The 16,502-nt window shown below is 47.8% G+C and overlaps 11 non-coding genes across 11 annotated transcripts; all 11 read right to left on the minus strand.

The window, feature by feature from the left end:
• Nucleotides 1-305: 305 nt before the first annotated feature.
• LOC142283569 (U2 spliceosomal RNA) lies at nt 306-499 on the minus strand. The gene has a single exon (XR_012745199.1). It is a non-coding gene; the product is annotated as a U2 spliceosomal RNA (small nuclear RNA).
• Nucleotides 500-2,418: 1,919 nt separating this feature from the next.
• LOC142283571 (U2 spliceosomal RNA) lies at nt 2,419-2,614 on the minus strand. Its single transcript, XR_012745201.1, has one exon. It is a non-coding gene; the product is annotated as a U2 spliceosomal RNA (small nuclear RNA).
• A 1,915-nt stretch (nt 2,615-4,529) lies between these two features.
• LOC142283539 (U2 spliceosomal RNA) lies at nt 4,530-4,720 on the minus strand. The gene has a single exon (XR_012745171.1). It is a non-coding gene; the product is annotated as a U2 spliceosomal RNA (small nuclear RNA).
• Nucleotides 4,721-5,837: 1,117 nt separating this feature from the next.
• Nucleotides 5,838-6,028, minus strand: LOC142283540 (U2 spliceosomal RNA). Its single transcript, XR_012745172.1, has one exon. It is a non-coding gene; the product is annotated as a U2 spliceosomal RNA (small nuclear RNA).
• Nucleotides 6,029-7,145: 1,117 nt separating this feature from the next.
• On the minus strand, nt 7,146-7,336 carry LOC142283541 (U2 spliceosomal RNA). The gene has a single exon (XR_012745173.1). It is a non-coding gene; the product is annotated as a U2 spliceosomal RNA (small nuclear RNA).
• A 1,117-nt stretch (nt 7,337-8,453) lies between these two features.
• Nucleotides 8,454-8,644, minus strand: LOC142283542 (U2 spliceosomal RNA). Its single transcript, XR_012745174.1, has one exon. It is a non-coding gene; the product is annotated as a U2 spliceosomal RNA (small nuclear RNA).
• A 1,117-nt stretch (nt 8,645-9,761) lies between these two features.
• LOC142283543 (U2 spliceosomal RNA) lies at nt 9,762-9,952 on the minus strand. Its single transcript, XR_012745175.1, has one exon. It is a non-coding gene; the product is annotated as a U2 spliceosomal RNA (small nuclear RNA).
• Nucleotides 9,953-11,069: 1,117 nt separating this feature from the next.
• Nucleotides 11,070-11,260, minus strand: LOC142283544 (U2 spliceosomal RNA). Its single transcript, XR_012745176.1, has one exon. It is a non-coding gene; the product is annotated as a U2 spliceosomal RNA (small nuclear RNA).
• Nucleotides 11,261-12,377: 1,117 nt separating this feature from the next.
• Nucleotides 12,378-12,568, minus strand: LOC142283559 (U2 spliceosomal RNA). The gene has a single exon (XR_012745190.1). It is a non-coding gene; the product is annotated as a U2 spliceosomal RNA (small nuclear RNA).
• Nucleotides 12,569-13,685: 1,117 nt separating this feature from the next.
• On the minus strand, nt 13,686-13,878 carry LOC142283568 (U2 spliceosomal RNA). The gene has a single exon (XR_012745198.1). It is a non-coding gene; the product is annotated as a U2 spliceosomal RNA (small nuclear RNA).
• A 1,974-nt stretch (nt 13,879-15,852) lies between these two features.
• Nucleotides 15,853-16,043, minus strand: LOC142283545 (U2 spliceosomal RNA). The gene has a single exon (XR_012745177.1). It is a non-coding gene; the product is annotated as a U2 spliceosomal RNA (small nuclear RNA).
• Between the last annotated feature and the right edge of the window lie 459 nt (nt 16,044-16,502).

A 16,502-nucleotide genomic window follows, 5' to 3' on the forward strand; every position in this document is an offset into this window, starting at 1 on the left:
GTGGAAGCAGAGAGATAACACCAGATGCCAATTGTAGATCCTCTCACACCTGTGGTCACTGCAGCATCTGACTCCACTTTGTCCAAAAGGGATCTATTCCATTCAATTACACATGATCTAGATTAGACTGACAACAAGATACTGCACGGGACATAGCAGAGTTGGTGAAGTTGAGTGGTGATGAGTTTGCTATTTGGATGAATAAAGCAAGTAAAAAGTGTGTTAGATAAAAATTCATTTCAATTCGCTAATCGGGCTAATATGAATCAGGTGAATCGAGTTCTGCTTTTGGAAACTGGGTTAAGAAGGGGTGCACCGTTCCTGGAGGTACTGCAATACCAGGTCAATGCGTGGAGTGGACAGAGCAAGCTCTTTTTCCATCTCCCTGTTCTAAAAATCCATTTAATATATGGTCCCCAGATAGGGGACGTATCAGATATTAAACTGATAAGAACAGATTTTTTGATTTAATGAAGCTTTCCAAAGCACCACAAAAAATGCATGACCGAAGTCACACCAAAAACAGTGCAAAGGCTAGGATTCGTGTGGACCCCACCGTGAGGAGAGGGTCCCCAAAAATCAACCCCGTCCCTCCGAGCCAGAAGGCCACAGCAAGGGTCAGGGATCTTCGGTGCTCCCCCAAGCCGAAGCCTGGTTGAGCCTTGTTGTTGCTCCCAGCATCCACCCAGGCATCTTACCCAAGTGGAGTAGAGAGCTACTAGTTGTTGGTTTCGCAGCCGAAACTGCCCGGACCGTCAACCGGTGTTGGTTTCTCAGCCCAAGGCTAACCGGACCTCCAACCGGGTGTTGGTTTCTCAGCCGAAGCTGACCCAGACCTCCAACCAGGTGTTGGTTTCTCAGCCGAAGCTGACCCGGACCTCCAACCGGGTGTTAGTTTCTCAGCCCAAAGCTGACCAGACCTCCGACCGGGATTATAAAAATTTCCCTTCCTAGCCAGAAGGCCAGGATAGGGTAATATGCTCAAAAAGTATGAAAAGGCAAGGTACGGTGTGCTACAGAGCCCAAGGCTTGCCGGGGTCCCAAGCCAGCAAGCTCAGACTCACTCCAGGGTCGTCAGTCCTGGGGCACGTTGTACCATAGCCCCCCACCCTTACTCAGTCTAATAGCCTCGATCCTGGTAGGGCCATGTTTTCCTCTTGATGAATATACTATCCACCCAGAGTACTAGCAAGCGCAACCTTCCAGTGTGCATTGTATCATTGTACTAAGGTGGCCTGGAGCTTAAACCACCTCTTCGAACAACACTACACTTGATCTTAGCCAAAAGGCCGAGAAGCGATAACCAGAATTGGTTTGGGCCTCGAGTGGCACCCTGGCCTATGCCGGACACATCTTAGGGAGAGAGAGCGAGAGGGAGACAAACCCACGCCTACACAAGACATTTTGTCACCCAAGCCAACCCTTGAAAAGGCTGCTTTGCAGAGCAAAATCAAGAAGAATGGTGCGTTTTGCAGCCGCCGCCCACTGCAATGAATCTGAATAACTCCTCCTTTAGGGCGCAAGCAACTCCCCTCCCCCTTGCAGTCTTTCCAATTCACGATACAAAAAGACGGACAGGACAGGTTGCCTGACTTTCCGTCACTGCCACCCTTTGCCATCCTTACCCGTAGAAAGCCCTTTCATCATCCCCAAACCCTAATCTTTTCCCTTTCCTTCCCAGCCCCCAAACCCTGCCCTCTGTACCTTTCTCACCACCCGCTTCCCTTCTCCTGTCATCCCCCTACCACCCGGGAAAAAAAGAGATTGCCCCCTCCTTCCACTAGCCCACCCTCCCACCCAAAGAACAACTTCTTCTGCGCAGCTTGTTTTCTAGGCAGCAGCGCTATTGTGATGTCATCGGGGGGCATTGTGACAAGCCGCCAGTGTTCCGTCTCTTCATGTTGTGCACTGTTCAAACCGAAAATACATCAACAGGCAGGCTACAGAAAAGCTTACTAACAAAGGTTAGAGAAGGGCTTTCTCAGAGGGCTTTTTACAGTTTGTCTATTCCCAATTAGCCGGTTTAGTATACTTAATGAAAGTACTAATTCTTTCATAGGCCGCCCATTCTTAGTATTTGACGTTCAGGTAACAACAGGTAACTTTATTTGGAGTGGAAGCAGAGAGATAACACCAGATGCCAATTGTAGATCCTCTCACACCTGTGGTCACTGCAGCATCTGACTCCACTTTGTCCAAAAGGGATCTATTCCATTCAATTACACATGATCTAGATTAGACTGACAACAAGATACTGCACGGGACATAGCAGAGTTGGTGAAGTTGAGTGGTGATGAGTTTGCTATTTGGATGAATAAAGCAAGTAAAAAGTGTGTTAGATAAAAATTCATTTCAATTCGCTAATCGGGCTAATATGAATCAGGTGAATCGAGTTCTGCTTTTGGAAACTGGGTTAAGAAGGGGTGCACCGTTCCTGGAGGTACTGCAATACCAGGTCAATGCGTGGAGTGGACAGAGCAAGCTCTTTTTCCATCTCCCTGTTCTAAAAATCCATTTAATATATGGTCCCCAGATAGGGGACGTATCAGATATTAAACTGATAAGAACAGATTTTGATTTAATGAAGCTTTCCAAAGCACCACAAAAAATGCATGACCGAAGTCACACCAAAAACAGTGCAAAGGCTAGGATTCGTGTGGACCCCACCGTGAGGAGAGGGTCCCCAAAAATCAACCCCGTCCCTCCGAGCCAGAAGGCCACAGCAAGGGTCAGGGATCTTCGGTGCTCCCCCAAGCCGAAGCCTGGTTGAGCCTTGTTGTTGCTCCCAGCGTCCACCCAGGCATCTTACCCAAGTGGAGTAGAGAGCTACTAGTTGTTGGTTTCGCAGCCGAAACTGCCCGGACCGTCAACCGGTGTTGGTTTCTCAGCCCAAGGCTAACCGGACCTCCAACCGGGTGTTGGTTTCTCAGCCGAAGCTGACCCAGACCTCCAACCGGGTGTTGGTTTCTCAGCCGAAGCTGACCCGGACCTCCAACCGGGTGTTAGTTTCTCAGCCCAAAGCTGACCAGACCTCCGACCGGGATTATAAAAATTTCCCTTCCTAGCCAGAAGGCCAGGATAGGGTAATATGCTCAAAAAGTATGAAAAGGCAAGGTACGGTGTGCTACAGAGCCCAAGGCTTGCCGGGGTCCCAAGCCAGCAAGCTCAGACTCACTCCAGGGTCGTCAGTCCTGGGGCACGTTGTACCATAGCCCCCCACCCTTACTCAGTCTAATAGCCTCGATCCTGGTAGGGCCATGTTTTCCTCTTGATGAATATACTATCCACCCAGAGTACTAGCAAGCGCAACCTTCCAGTGTGCATTGTATCATTGTACTAAGGTGGCCTGGAGCTTAAACCACCTCTTCGAACAACACTACACTTGATCTTAGCCAAAAGGCCGAGAAGCGATAACCAGAATTGGTTTGGGCCTCGAGTGGCACCCTGGCCTATGCCGGACACATCTTAGGGAGAGAGAGCGAGAGGGAGACAAACCCACGCCTACACAAGACATTTTGTCACCCAAGCCAACCCTTGAAAAGGCTGCTTTGCAGAGCAAAAACAAGAAGAATGGTGCGTTTTGCAGCCGCCGCCCACTGCAATGAATCTGAATAACTCCTCCTTTAGGGCGCAAGCAACTCCCCTCCCCCTTGCAGTCTTTCCAATTCACGATACAAAAAGACGGACAGGACAGGTTGCCTGACTTTCCGTCACTGCCACCCTTTGCCATCCTTACCCGTAGAAAGCCCTTTCATCATCCCCAAACCCTAATCTTTTCCCTTTCCTTCCCAGCCCCCAAACCCTGCCCTCTGTACCTTTCTCACCACCCGCTTCCCTTCTCCTGTCATCCCCCTACCACCCGGGAAAAAAAGAGATTGCCCCCTCCTTCCACTAGCCCACCCTCCCACCCAAAGAACAACTTCTTCTGCGCAGCTTGTTTTCTAGGCAGCAGCGCTATTGTGATGTCATCGGGGGGCATTGTGACAAGCCGCCAGTGTTCCGTCTCTTCATGTTGTGCACTGTTCAAACCGAAAATACATCAACAGGCAGGCTACAGAAAAGCTTACTAACAAAGGTTAGAGAGGGGCTTTCTCAGAGGGCTTTTTACAGTTTGTCTATTCCCAATTAGCCGGTTTAGTATACTTAATGAAAGTACTAATTCTTTCATAGGCCGCCCATTCTTAGTATTTGACGTTCAGGTAACAACAGGTAACTTTATTTGGAGTGGAAGCAGAGAGATAACACCAGATGCCAATTGTAGATCCTCTCACACCTGTGGTCACTGCAGCATCTGACTCCACTTTGTCCAAAAGGGATCTATTCCATTCAATTACACATGATCTAGATTAGACTGACAACAAGATACTGCACGGGACATAGCAGAGTTGGTGAAGTTGAGTGGTGATGAGTTTGCTATTTGGATGAATAAAGCAAGTAAAAAGTGTGTTAGATAAAAATTCATTTCAATTCGCTAATCGGGCTAATATGAATCAGGTGAATCGAGTTCTGCTTTTGGAAACTGGGTTAAGAAGGGGTGCACCGTTCCTGGAGGTACTGCAATACCAGGTCAATGCGTGGAGTGGACAGAGCAAGCTCTTTTTCCATCTCCCTGTTCTAAAAATCCATTTAATATATGGTCCCCAGATAGGGGACGTATCAGATATTAAACTGATAAGAACAGATACTACACTTGATCTTAGCCAAAAGGCCGAGAAGCGATAACCAGAATTGGTTTGGGCCTCGAGTGGCACCCTGGCCTATGCCGGACACATCTTAGGGAGAGAGAGCGAGAGGGAGACAAACCCACGCCTACACAAGACATTTTGTCACCCAAGCCAACCCTTGAAAAGGCTGCTTTGCAGAGCAAAAACAAGAAGAATGGTGCGTTTTGCAGCCGCCGCCCACTGCAATGAATCTGAATAACTCCTCCTTTAGGGCGCAAGCAACTCCCCTCCCCCTTGCAGTCTTTCCAATTCACGATACAAAAAGACGGACAGGACAGGTTGCCTGACTTTCCGTCACTGCCACCCTTTGCCATCCTTACCCGTAGAAAGCCCTTTCATCATCCCCAAACCCTAATCTTTTCCCTTTCCTTCCCAGCCCCCAAACCCTGCCCTCTGTACCTTTCTCACCACCCGCTTCCCTTCTCCTGTCATCCCCCTACCACCCGGGAAAAAAAGAGATTGCCCCCTCCTTCCACTAGCCCACCCTCCCACCCAAAGAACAACTTCTTCTGCGCAGCTTGTTTTCTAGGCAGCAGCGCTATTGTGATGTCATCGGGGGGCATTGTGACAAGCCGCCAGTGTTCCGTCTCTTCATGTTGTGCACTGTTCAAACCGAAAATACATCAACAGGCAGGCTACAGAAAAGCTTACTAACAAAGGTTAGAGAGGGGCTTTCTCAGAGGGCTTTTTACAGTTTGTCTATTCCCAATTAGCCGGTTTAGTATACTTAATGAAAGTACTAATTCTTTCATAGGCCGCCCATTCTTAGTATTTGACGTTCAGGTAACAACAGGTAACTTTATTTGGAGTGGAAGCAGAGAGATAACACCAGATGCCAATTGTAGATCCTCTCACACCTGTGGTCACTGCAGCATCTGACTCCACTTTGTCCAAAAGGGATCTATTCCATTCAATTACACATGATCTAGATTAGACTGACAACAAGATACTGCACGGGACATAGCAGAGTTGGTGAAGTTGAGTGGTGATGAGTTTGCTATTTGGATGAATAAAGCAAGTAAAAAGTGTGTTAGATAAAAATTCATTTCAATTCGCTAATCGGGCTAATATGAATCAGGTGAATCGAGTTCTGCTTTTGGAAACTGGGTTAAGAAGGGGTGCACCGTTCCTGGAGGTACTGCAATACCAGGTCAATGCGTGGAGTGGACAGAGCAAGCTCTTTTTCCATCTCCCTGTTCTAAAAATCCATTTAATATATGGTCCCCAGATAGGGGACGTATCAGATATTAAACTGATAAGAACAGATACTACACTTGATCTTAGCCAAAAGGCCGAGAAGCGATAACCAGAATTGGTTTGGGCCTCGAGTGGCACCCTGGCCTATGCCGGACACATCTTAGGGAGAGAGAGCGAGAGGGAGACAAACCCACGCCTACACAAGACATTTTGTCACCCAAGCCAACCCTTGAAAAGGCTGCTTTGCAGAGCAAAAACAAGAAGAATGGTGCATTTTGCAGCCGCCGCCCACTGCAATGAATCTGAATAACTCCTCCTTTAGGGCGCAAGCAACTCCCCTCCCCCTTGCAGTCTTTCCAATTCACGATACAAAAAGACGGACAGGACAGGTTGCCTGACTTTCCGTCACTGCCACCCTTTGCCATCCTTACCCGTAGAAAGCCCTTTCATCATCCCCAAACCCTAATCTTTTCCCTTTCCTTCCCAGCCCCCAAACCCTGCCCTCTGTACCTTTCTCACCACCCGCTTCCCTTCTCCTGTCATCCCCCTACCACCCGGGAAAAAAAGAGATTGCCCCCTCCTTCCACTAGCCCACCCTCCCACCCAAAGAACAACTTCTTCTGCGCAGCTTGTTTTCTAGGCAGCAGCGCTATTGTGATGTCATCGGGGGGCATTGTGACAAGCCGCCAGTGTTCCGTCTCTTCATGTTGTGCACTGTTCAAACCGAAAATACATCAACAGGCAGGCTACAGAAAAGCTTACTAACAAAGGTTAGAGAGGGGCTTTCTCAGAGGGCTTTTTACAGTTTGTCTATTCCCAATTAGCCGGTTTAGTATACTTAATGAAAGTACTAATTCTTTCATAGGCCGCCCATTCTTAGTATTTGACGTTCAGGTAACAACAGGTAACTTTATTTGGAGTGGAAGCAGAGAGATAACACCAGATGCCAATTGTAGATCCTCTCACACCTGTGGTCACTGCAGCATCTGACTCCACTTTGTCCAAAAGGGATCTATTCCATTCAATTACACATGATCTAGATTAGACTGACAACAAGATACTGCACGGGACATAGCAGAGTTGGTGAAGTTGAGTGGTGATGAGTTTGCTATTTGGATGAATAAAGCAAGTAAAAAGTGTGTTAGATAAAAATTCATTTCAATTCGCTAATCGGGCTAATATGAATCAGGTGAATCGAGTTCTGCTTTTGGAAACTGGGTTAAGAAGGGGTGCACCGTTCCTGGAGGTACTGCAATACCAGGTCAATGCGTGGAGTGGACAGAGCAAGCTCTTTTTCCATCTCCCTGTTCTAAAAATCCATTTAATATATGGTCCCCAGATAGGGGACGTATCAGATATTAAACTGATAAGAACAGATACTACACTTGATCTTAGCCAAAAGGCCGAGAAGCGATAACCAGAATTGGTTTGGGCCTCGAGTGGCACCCTGGCCTATGCCGGACACATCTTAGGGAGAGAGAGCGAGAGGGAGACAAACCCACGCCTACACAAGACATTTTGTCACCCAAGCCAACCCTTGAAAAGGCTGCTTTGCAGAGCAAAAACAAGAAGAATGGTGCGTTTTGCAGCCGCCGCCCACTGCAATGAATCTGAATAACTCCTCCTTTAGGGCGCAAGCAACTCCCCTCCCCCTTGCAGTCTTTCCAATTCACGATACAAAAAGACGGACAGGACAGGTTGCCTGACTTTCCGTCACTGCCACCCTTTGCCATCCTTACCCGTAGAAAGCCCTTTCATCATCCCCAAACCCTAATCTTTTCCCTTTCCTTCCCAGCCCCCAAACCCTGCCCTCTGTACCTTTCTCACCACCCGCTTCCCTTCTCCTGTCATCCCCCTACCACCCGGGAAAAAAAGAGATTGCCCCCTCCTTCCACTAGCCCACCCTCCCACCCAAAGAACAACTTCTTCTGCGCAGCTTGTTTTCTAGGCAGCAGCGCTATTGTGATGTCATCGGGGGGCATTGTGACAAGCCGCCAGTGTTCCGTCTCTTCATGTTGTGCACTGTTCAAACCGAAAATACATCAACAGGCAGGCTACAGAAAAGCTTACTAACAAAGGTTAGAGAGGGGCTTTCTCAGAGGGCTTTTTACAGTTTGTCTATTCCCAATTAGCCGGTTTAGTATACTTAATGAAAGTACTAATTCTTTCATAGGCCGCCCATTCTTAGTATTTGACGTTCAGGTAACAACAGGTAACTTTATTTGGAGTGGAAGCAGAGAGATAACACCAGATGCCAATTGTAGATCCTCTCACACCTGTGGTCACTGCAGCATCTGACTCCACTTTGTCCAAAAGGGATCTATTCCATTCAATTACACATGATCTAGATTAGACTGACAACAAGATACTGCACGGGACATAGCAGAGTTGGTGAAGTTGAGTGGTGATGAGTTTGCTATTTGGATGAATAAAGCAAGTAAAAAGTGTGTTAGATAAAAATTCATTTCAATTCGCTAATCGGGCTAATATGAATCAGGTGAATCGAGTTCTGCTTTTGGAAACTGGGTTAAGAAGGGGTGCACCGTTCCTGGAGGTACTGCAATACCAGGTCAATGCGTGGAGTGGACAGAGCAAGCTCTTTTTCCATCTCCCTGTTCTAAAAATCCATTTAATATATGGTCCCCAGATAGGGGACGTATCAGATATTAAACTGATAAGAACAGATACTACACTTGATCTTAGCCAAAAGGCCGAGAAGCGATAACCAGAATTGGTTTGGGCCTCGAGTGGCACCCTGGCCTATGCCGGACACATCTTAGGGAGAGAGAGCGAGAGGGAGACAAACCCACGCCTACACAAGACATTTTGTCACCCAAGCCAACCCTTGAAAAGGCTGCTTTGCAGAGCAAAAACAAGAAGAATGGTGCGTTTTGCAGCCGCCGCCCACTGCAATGAATCTGAATAACTCCTCCTTTAGGGCGCAAGCAACTCCCCTCCCCCTTGCAGTCTTTCCAATTCACGATACAAAAAGACGGACAGGACAGGTTGCCTGACTTTCCGTCACTGCCACCCTTTGCCATCCTTACCCGTAGAAAGCCCTTTCATCATCCCCAAACCCTAATCTTTTCCCTTTCCTTCCCAGCCCCCAAACCCTGCCCTCTGTACCTTTCTCACCACCCGCTTCCCTTCTCCTGTCATCCCCCTACCACCCGGGAAAAAAAGAGATTGCCCCCTCCTTCCACTAGCCCACCCTCCCACCCAAAGAACAACTTCTTCTGCGCAGCTTGTTTTCTAGGCAGCAGCGCTATTGTGATGTCATCGGGGGGCATTGTGACAAGCCGCCAGTGTTCCGTCTCTTCATGTTGTGCACTGTTCAAACCGAAAATACATCAACAGGCAGGCTACAGAAAAGCTTACTAACAAAGGTTAGAGAGGGGCTTTCTCAGAGGGCTTTTTACAGTTTGTCTATTCCCAATTAGCCGGTTTAGTATACTTAATGAAAGTACTAATTCTTTCATAGGCCGCCCATTCTTAGTATTTGACGTTCAGGTAACAACAGGTAACTTTATTTGGAGTGGAAGCAGAGAGATAACACCAGATGCCAATTGTAGATCCTCTCACACCTGTGGTCACTGCAGCATCTGACTCCACTTTGTCCAAAAGGGATCTATTCCATTCAATTACACATGATCTAGATTAGACTGACAACAAGATACTGCACGGGACATAGCAGAGTTGGTGAAGTTGAGTGGTGATGAGTTTGCTATTTGGATGAATAAAGCAAGTAAAAAGTGTGTTAGATAAAAATTCATTTCAATTCGCTAATCGGGCTAATATGAATCAGGTGAATCGAGTTCTGCTTTTGGAAACTGGGTTAAGAAGGGGTGCACCGTTCCTGGAGGTACTGCAATACCAGGTCAATGCGTGGAGTGGACAGAGCAAGCTCTTTTTCCATCTCCCTGTTCTAAAAATCCATTTAATATATGGTCCCCAGATAGGGGACGTATCAGATATTAAACTGATAAGAACAGATACTACACTTGATCTTAGCCAAAAGGCCGAGAAGCGATAACCAGAATTGGTTTGGGCCTCGAGTGGCACCCTGGCCTATGCCGGACACATCTTAGGGAGAGAGAGCGAGAGGGAGACAAACCCACGCCTACACAAGACATTTTGTCACCCAAGCCAACCCTTGAAAAGGCTGCTTTGCAGAGCAAAAACAAGAAGAATGGTGCGTTTTGCAGCCGCCGCCCACTGCAATGAATCTGAATAACTCCTCCTTTAGGGCGCAAGCAACTCCCCTCCCCCTTGCAGTCTTTCCAATTCACGATACAAAAAGACGGACAGGACAGGTTGCCTGACTTTCCGTCACTGCCACCCTTTGCCATCCTTACCCGTAGAAAGCCCTTTCATCATCCCCAAACCCTAATCTTTTCCCTTTCCTTCCCAGCCCCCAAACCCTGCCCTCTGTACCTTTCTCACCACCCGCTTCCCTTCTCCTGTCATCCCCCTACCACCCGGGAAAAAAAGAGATTGCCCCCTCCTTCCACTAGCCCACCCTCCCACCCAAAGAACAACTTCTTCTGCGCAGCTTGTTTTCTAGGCAGCAGCGCTATTGTGATGTCATCGGGGGGCATTGTGACAAGCCGCCAGTGTTCCGTCTCTTCATGTTGTGCACTGTTCAAACCGAAAATACATCAACAGGCAGGCTACAGAAAAGCTTACTAACAAAGGTTAGAGAGGGGCTTTCTCAGAGGGCTTTTTACAGTTTGTCTATTCCCAATTAGCCGGTTTAGTATACTTAATGAAAGTACTAATTCTTTCATAGGCCGCCCATTCTTAGTATTTGACGTTCAGGTAACAACAGGTAACTTTATTTGGAGTGGAAGCAGAGAGATAACACCAGATGCCAATTGTAGATCCTCTCACACCTGTGGTCACTGCAGCATCTGACTCCACTTTGTCCAAAAGGGATCTATTCCATTCAATTACACATGATCTAGATTAGACTGACAACAAGATACTGCACGGGACATAGCAGAGTTGGTGAAGTTGAGTGGTGATGAGTTTGCTATTTGGATGAATAAAGCAAGTAAAAAGTGTGTTAGATAAAAATTCATTTCAATTCGCTAATCGGGCTAATATGAATCAGGTGAATCGAGTTCTGCTTTTGGAAACTGGGTTAAGAAGGGGTGCACCGTTCCTGGAGGTACTGCAATACCAGGTCAATGCGTGGAGTGGACAGAGCAAGCTCTTTTTCCATCTCCCTGTTCTAAAAATCCATTTAATATATGGTCCCCAGATAGGGGACGTATCAGATATTAAACTGATAAGAACAGATACTACACTTGATCTTAGCCAAAAGGCCGAGAAGCGATAACCAGAATTGGTTTGGGCCTCGAGTGGCACCCTGGCCTATGCCGGACACATCTTAGGGAGAGAGAGCGAGAGGGAGACAAACCCACGCCTACACAAGACATTTTGTCACCCAAGCCAACCCTTGAAAAGGCTGCTTTGCAGAGCAAAAACAAGAAGAATGGTGCGTTTTGCAGCCGCCGCCCACTGCAATGAATCTGAATAACTCCTCCTTTAGGGCGCAAGCAACTCCCCTCCCCCTTGCAGTCTTTCCAATTCACGATACAAAAAGACGGACAGGACAGGTTGCCTGACTTTCCGTCACTGCCACCCTTTGCCATCCTTACCCGTAGAAAGCCCTTTCATCATCCCCAAACCCTAATCTTTTCCCTTTCCTTCCCAGCCCCCAAACCCTGCCCTCTGTACCTTTCTCACCACCCGCTTCCCTTCTCCTGTCATCCCCCTACCACCCGGGAAAAAAAGAGATTGCCCCCTCCTTCCACTAGCCCACCCTCCCACCCAAAGAACAACTTCTTCTGCGCAGCTTGTTTTCTAGGCAGCAGCGCTATTGTGATGTCATCGGGGGGCATTGTGACAAGCCGCCAGTGTTCCGTCTCTTCATGTTGTGCACTGTTCAAACCGAAAATACATCAACAGGCAGGCTACAGAAAAGCTTACTAACAAAGGTTAGAGAGGGGCTTTCTCAGAGGGCTTTTTACAGTTTGTCTATTCCCAATTAGCCGGTTTAGTATACTTAATGAAAGTACTAATTCTTTCATAGGCCGCCCATTCTTAGTATTTGACGTTCAGGTAACAACAGGTAACTTTATTTGGAGTGGAAGCAGAGAGATAACACCAGATGCCAATTGTAGATCCTCTCACACCTGTGGTCACTGCAGCATCTGACTCCACTTTGTCCAAAAGGGATCTATTCCATTCAATTACACATGATCTAGATTAGACTGACAACAAGATACTGCACGGGACATAGCAGAGTTGGTGAAGTTGAGTGGTGATGAGTTTGCTATTTGGATGAATAAAGCAAGTAAAAAGTGTGTTAGATAAAAATTCATTTCAATTCGCTAATCGGGCTAATATGAATCAGGTGAATCGAGTTCTGCTTTTGGAAACTGGGTTAAGAAGGGGTGCACCGTTCCTGGAGGTACTGCAATACCAGGTCAATGCGTGGAGTGGACAGAGCAAGCTCTTTTTCTATCTCCCTGTTCTAAAAATCCATTTAATATATGGTCCCCAGATAGGGGACGTATCAGATATTAAACTGATAAGAACAGATACTACACTTGATCTTAGCCAAAAGGCCGAGAAGCGATAACCAGAATTGGTTTGGGCCTCAAGTGGCACCCTGGCCTATGCCGGACACATCTTAGGGAGAGAGAGCGAGAGGGAGACAAACCCACGCCTACACAAGACATTTTGTCACCCAAGCCAACCCTTGAAAAGGCTGCTTTGCAGAGCAAAAACAAGAAGAATGGTGCGTTTTGCAGCCGCCGCCCACTGCAATGAATCTGAATAACTCCTCCTTTAGGGCGCAAGCAACTCCCCTCCCCCTTGCAGTCTTTCCAATTCACGATACAAAAAGACGGACAGGACAGGTTGCCTGACTTTCCGTCACTGCCACCCTTTGCCATCCTTACCCGTAGAAAGCCCTTTCATCATCCCCAAACCCTAATCTTTTCCCTTTCCTTCCCAGCCCCCAAACCCTGCCCTCTGTACCTTTCTCACCACCCGCTTCCCTTCTCCTGTCATCCCCCTACCACCCGGGAAAAAAAGAGATTGCCCCCTCCTTCCACTAGCCCACCCTCCCACCCAAAGAACAACTTCTTCTGCGCAGCTTGTTTTCTAGGCAGCAGCGCTATTGTGATGTCATCGGGGGGCATTGTGACAAGCCGCCAGTGTTCCGTCTCTTCATGTTGTGCACTGTTCAAACCGAAAATACATCAACAGGCAGGCTACAGAAAAGCTTACTAACAAAGGTTAGAGAGGGGCTTTCTCAGAGGGCTTTTTACAGTTTGTCTATTCCCAATTAGCCGGTTTAGTATACTTAATGAAAGTACTAATTCTTTCATAGGCCGCCCATTCTTAGTATTTGACGTTCAGGTAACAACAGGTAACTTTATTTGGAGTGGAAGCAGAGAGATAACACCAGATGCCAATTGTAGATCCTCTCACACCTGTGGTCACTGCAGCATCTGACTCCACTTTGTCCAAAAGGGATCTATTCCATTCAATTACACATGATCTAGATTAGACTGACAACAAGATACTGCACGGGACATAGCAGAGTTGGTGAAGTTGAGTGGTGATGAGTTTGCTATTTGGATGAATAAAGCAAGTAAAAAGTGTGTTAGATAAAAATTCATTTCAATTCGCTAATCGGGCTAATATGAATCAGGTGAATCGAGTTCTGCTTTTGGAAACTGGGTTAAGAAGGGGTGCACCGTTCCTGGAGGTACTGCAATACCAGGTCAATGCGTGGAGTGGACAGAGCAAGCTCTTTTTCCATCTCCCTGTTCTAAAAATCCATTTAATATATGGTCCCCAGATAGGGGACGTATCAGATATTAAACTGATAAGAACAGATTTTTGATTTAATGAAGCTTTCCAAAGCACCGCAAAAAATGCATGACCGAAGTCACACCAAAAACAGTGCAAAGGCTAGGATTCGTGTGGACCCCTCCGTGAGGAGAGGGTCCCCAAAAATCAACCCCGTCCCTCTGAGCCAGAAGGCCACAGCAAGGGTCAGGGATCTTCGGTGCTCCCCCAAGCCGAAGCCTGGTTGAGCCTTGTCGTTGCTCCCAGCATCCACCCAGGCATCTTACCCAAGTGGAGTAGAGAGCTACTAGTTGTTGGTTTCGCAGCCGAAACTGCCCGGACCGTCAACCGGTGTTGGTTTCTCAGCCCAAGGCTAACCGGACCTCCAACCGGGTGTTGGTTTCTCAGCCGAAGCTGACCCGGACCTCCAACCGGGTGTTGGTTTCTCAGCCGAAACTGACCCGGACCTCCAACCGGGTGTTGGTTTCTCAGCCGAAGCTGACCCGGACCTCCAACCGGGTGTTGGTTTCTCAGCCGAAGCTGACCCGGACCTCCAACCGGGTGTTGGTTTCTCAGCCCAAAGCTGAACGGACCTCCGACCATGATTATAAAAATTTCTCTTCCTAGCCAGAAGGCCGGGATAGAGCAATATGCGCAGAAAGTATGAAAGGGCAAGGTACGGTGTGCTACAGAGCCCAAAGCTCGCCGGGGTCCCAAGCCAGCAAGCTCAGACTCACTCCAGGGTCGTCAGTCCTGGGGCACATTGCACCATAGCCCCCACACTTACTCAGTCTAATAGCCTCGATCCTGGCAGGGCCATGTTTTCCTCTAGATGAATATACTATACATCCAGAGTACTAGCAAGCGCAACCTTCCAGTGTGCATTGCATCTGCCGAGCCTCACAGACACTACACTTGATCTTAGCCAAAAGGCCGAGAAGCGATAACCAGAATTGGTTTGGGCCTCGAGTGGCACCCTGGCCTATGCCGGACACATCTTAGGGAGAGAGAGCGAGAGGGAGACAAACCCACGCCTACACAAGACATTTTGTCACCCAAGCCAACCCTTGAAAAGGCTGCTTTGCAGAGCAAAAACAAGAAGAATGGTGCGTTTTGCAGCCGCCGCCCACTGCAATGAATCTGAATAACTCCTCCTTTAGGGCGCAAGCAACTCCCCTCCCCCTTGCAGTCTTTCCAATTCACGATACAAAAAGACGGACAGGACAGGTTGCCTGACTTTCCGTCACTGCCACCCTTTGCCATCCTTACCCGTAGAAAGCCCTTTCATCATCCCCAAACCCTAATCTTTTCCCTTTCCTTCCCAGCCCCCAAACCCTGCCCTCTGTACCTTTCTCACCACCCGCTTCCCTTCTCCTGTCATCCCCCTACCACCCGGGAAAAAAAGAGATTGCCCCCTCCTTCCACTAGCCCACCCTCCCACCCAAAGAACAACTTCTTCTGCGCAGCTTGTTTTCTAGGCAGCAGCGCTATTGTGATGTCATCGGGGGGCATTGTGACAAGCCGCCAGTGTTCCGTCTCTTCATGTTGTGCACTGTTCAAACCGAAAATACATCAACAGGCAGGCTACAGAAAAGCTTACTAACAAAGGTTAGAGAGGGGCTTTCTCAGAGGGCTTTTTACAGTTTGTCTATTCCCAATTAGCCGGTTTAGTATACTTAATGAAAGTACTAATTCTTTCATAGGCCGCCCATTCTTAGTATTTGACGTTCAGGTAACAACAGGTAACTTTATTTGGAGTGGAAGCAGAGAGATAACACCAGATGCCAATTGTAGATCCTCTCACACCTGTGGTCACTGCAGCATCTGACTCCACTTTGTCCAAAAGGGATCTATTCCATTCAATTACACATGATCTAGATTAGACTGACAACAAGATACTGCACGGGACATAGCAGAGTTGGTGAAGTTGAGTGGTGATGAGTTTGCTATTTGGATGAATAAAGCAAGTAAAAAGTGTGTTAGATAAAAATTCATTTCAATTCGCTAATCGGGCTAATATGAATCAGGTGAATCGAGTTCTGCTTTTGGAAACTGGGTTAAGAAGGGGTGCACCGTTCCTGGAGGTACTGCAATACCAGGTCAATGCGTGGAGTGGACAGAGCAAGCTCTTTTTCCATCTCCCTGTTCTAAAAATCCATTTAATATATGGTCCCCAGATAGGGGACGTATCAGATATTAAACTGATAAGAACAGATACTACACTTGATCTTAGCCAAAAGGCCGAGAAGCGATAACCAGAATTGGTTTGGGCCTCGAGTGGCACCCTGGCCTATGCCGGACACATCTTAGGGAGAGAGAGCGAGAGGGAGACAAACCCACGCCTACACAAGACATTTTGTCACCCAAGCCAACCCTTGAAAAGGCTGCTTTGCAGAGCAAAAACAAGAAGAATGGTGCGTTTTGCAGCCGCCGCCCACTGCAATGAATCTGAATAACTCCTCCTTTAGGGCGCAAGCAACTCCCCTCCCCCTTGCAGTCTTTCCAATTCACGATACAAAAAGACGGACAGGACAGGTTGCCTGACTTTCCGTCACTGCCACCCTTTGCCATCCTTACCCGTAGAAAGCCCTTTCATCATCCCCAAACCCTAATCTTTTCCCTTTCCTTCCCAGCCCCCAAACCCTGCCCTCTGTACCTTTCTCACCACCCGCTTCCCTTCTCCTGTCATCCCCCTACCACCCGGGAAAAAAA

Source organism: Anomaloglossus baeobatrachus, unplaced genomic scaffold (genome assembly GCF_048569485.1).
Source record: "Anomaloglossus baeobatrachus isolate aAnoBae1 unplaced genomic scaffold, aAnoBae1.hap1 Scaffold_542, whole genome shotgun sequence".
Taxonomy (NCBI): Eukaryota; Metazoa; Chordata; class Amphibia; order Anura; family Aromobatidae; genus Anomaloglossus; species Anomaloglossus baeobatrachus.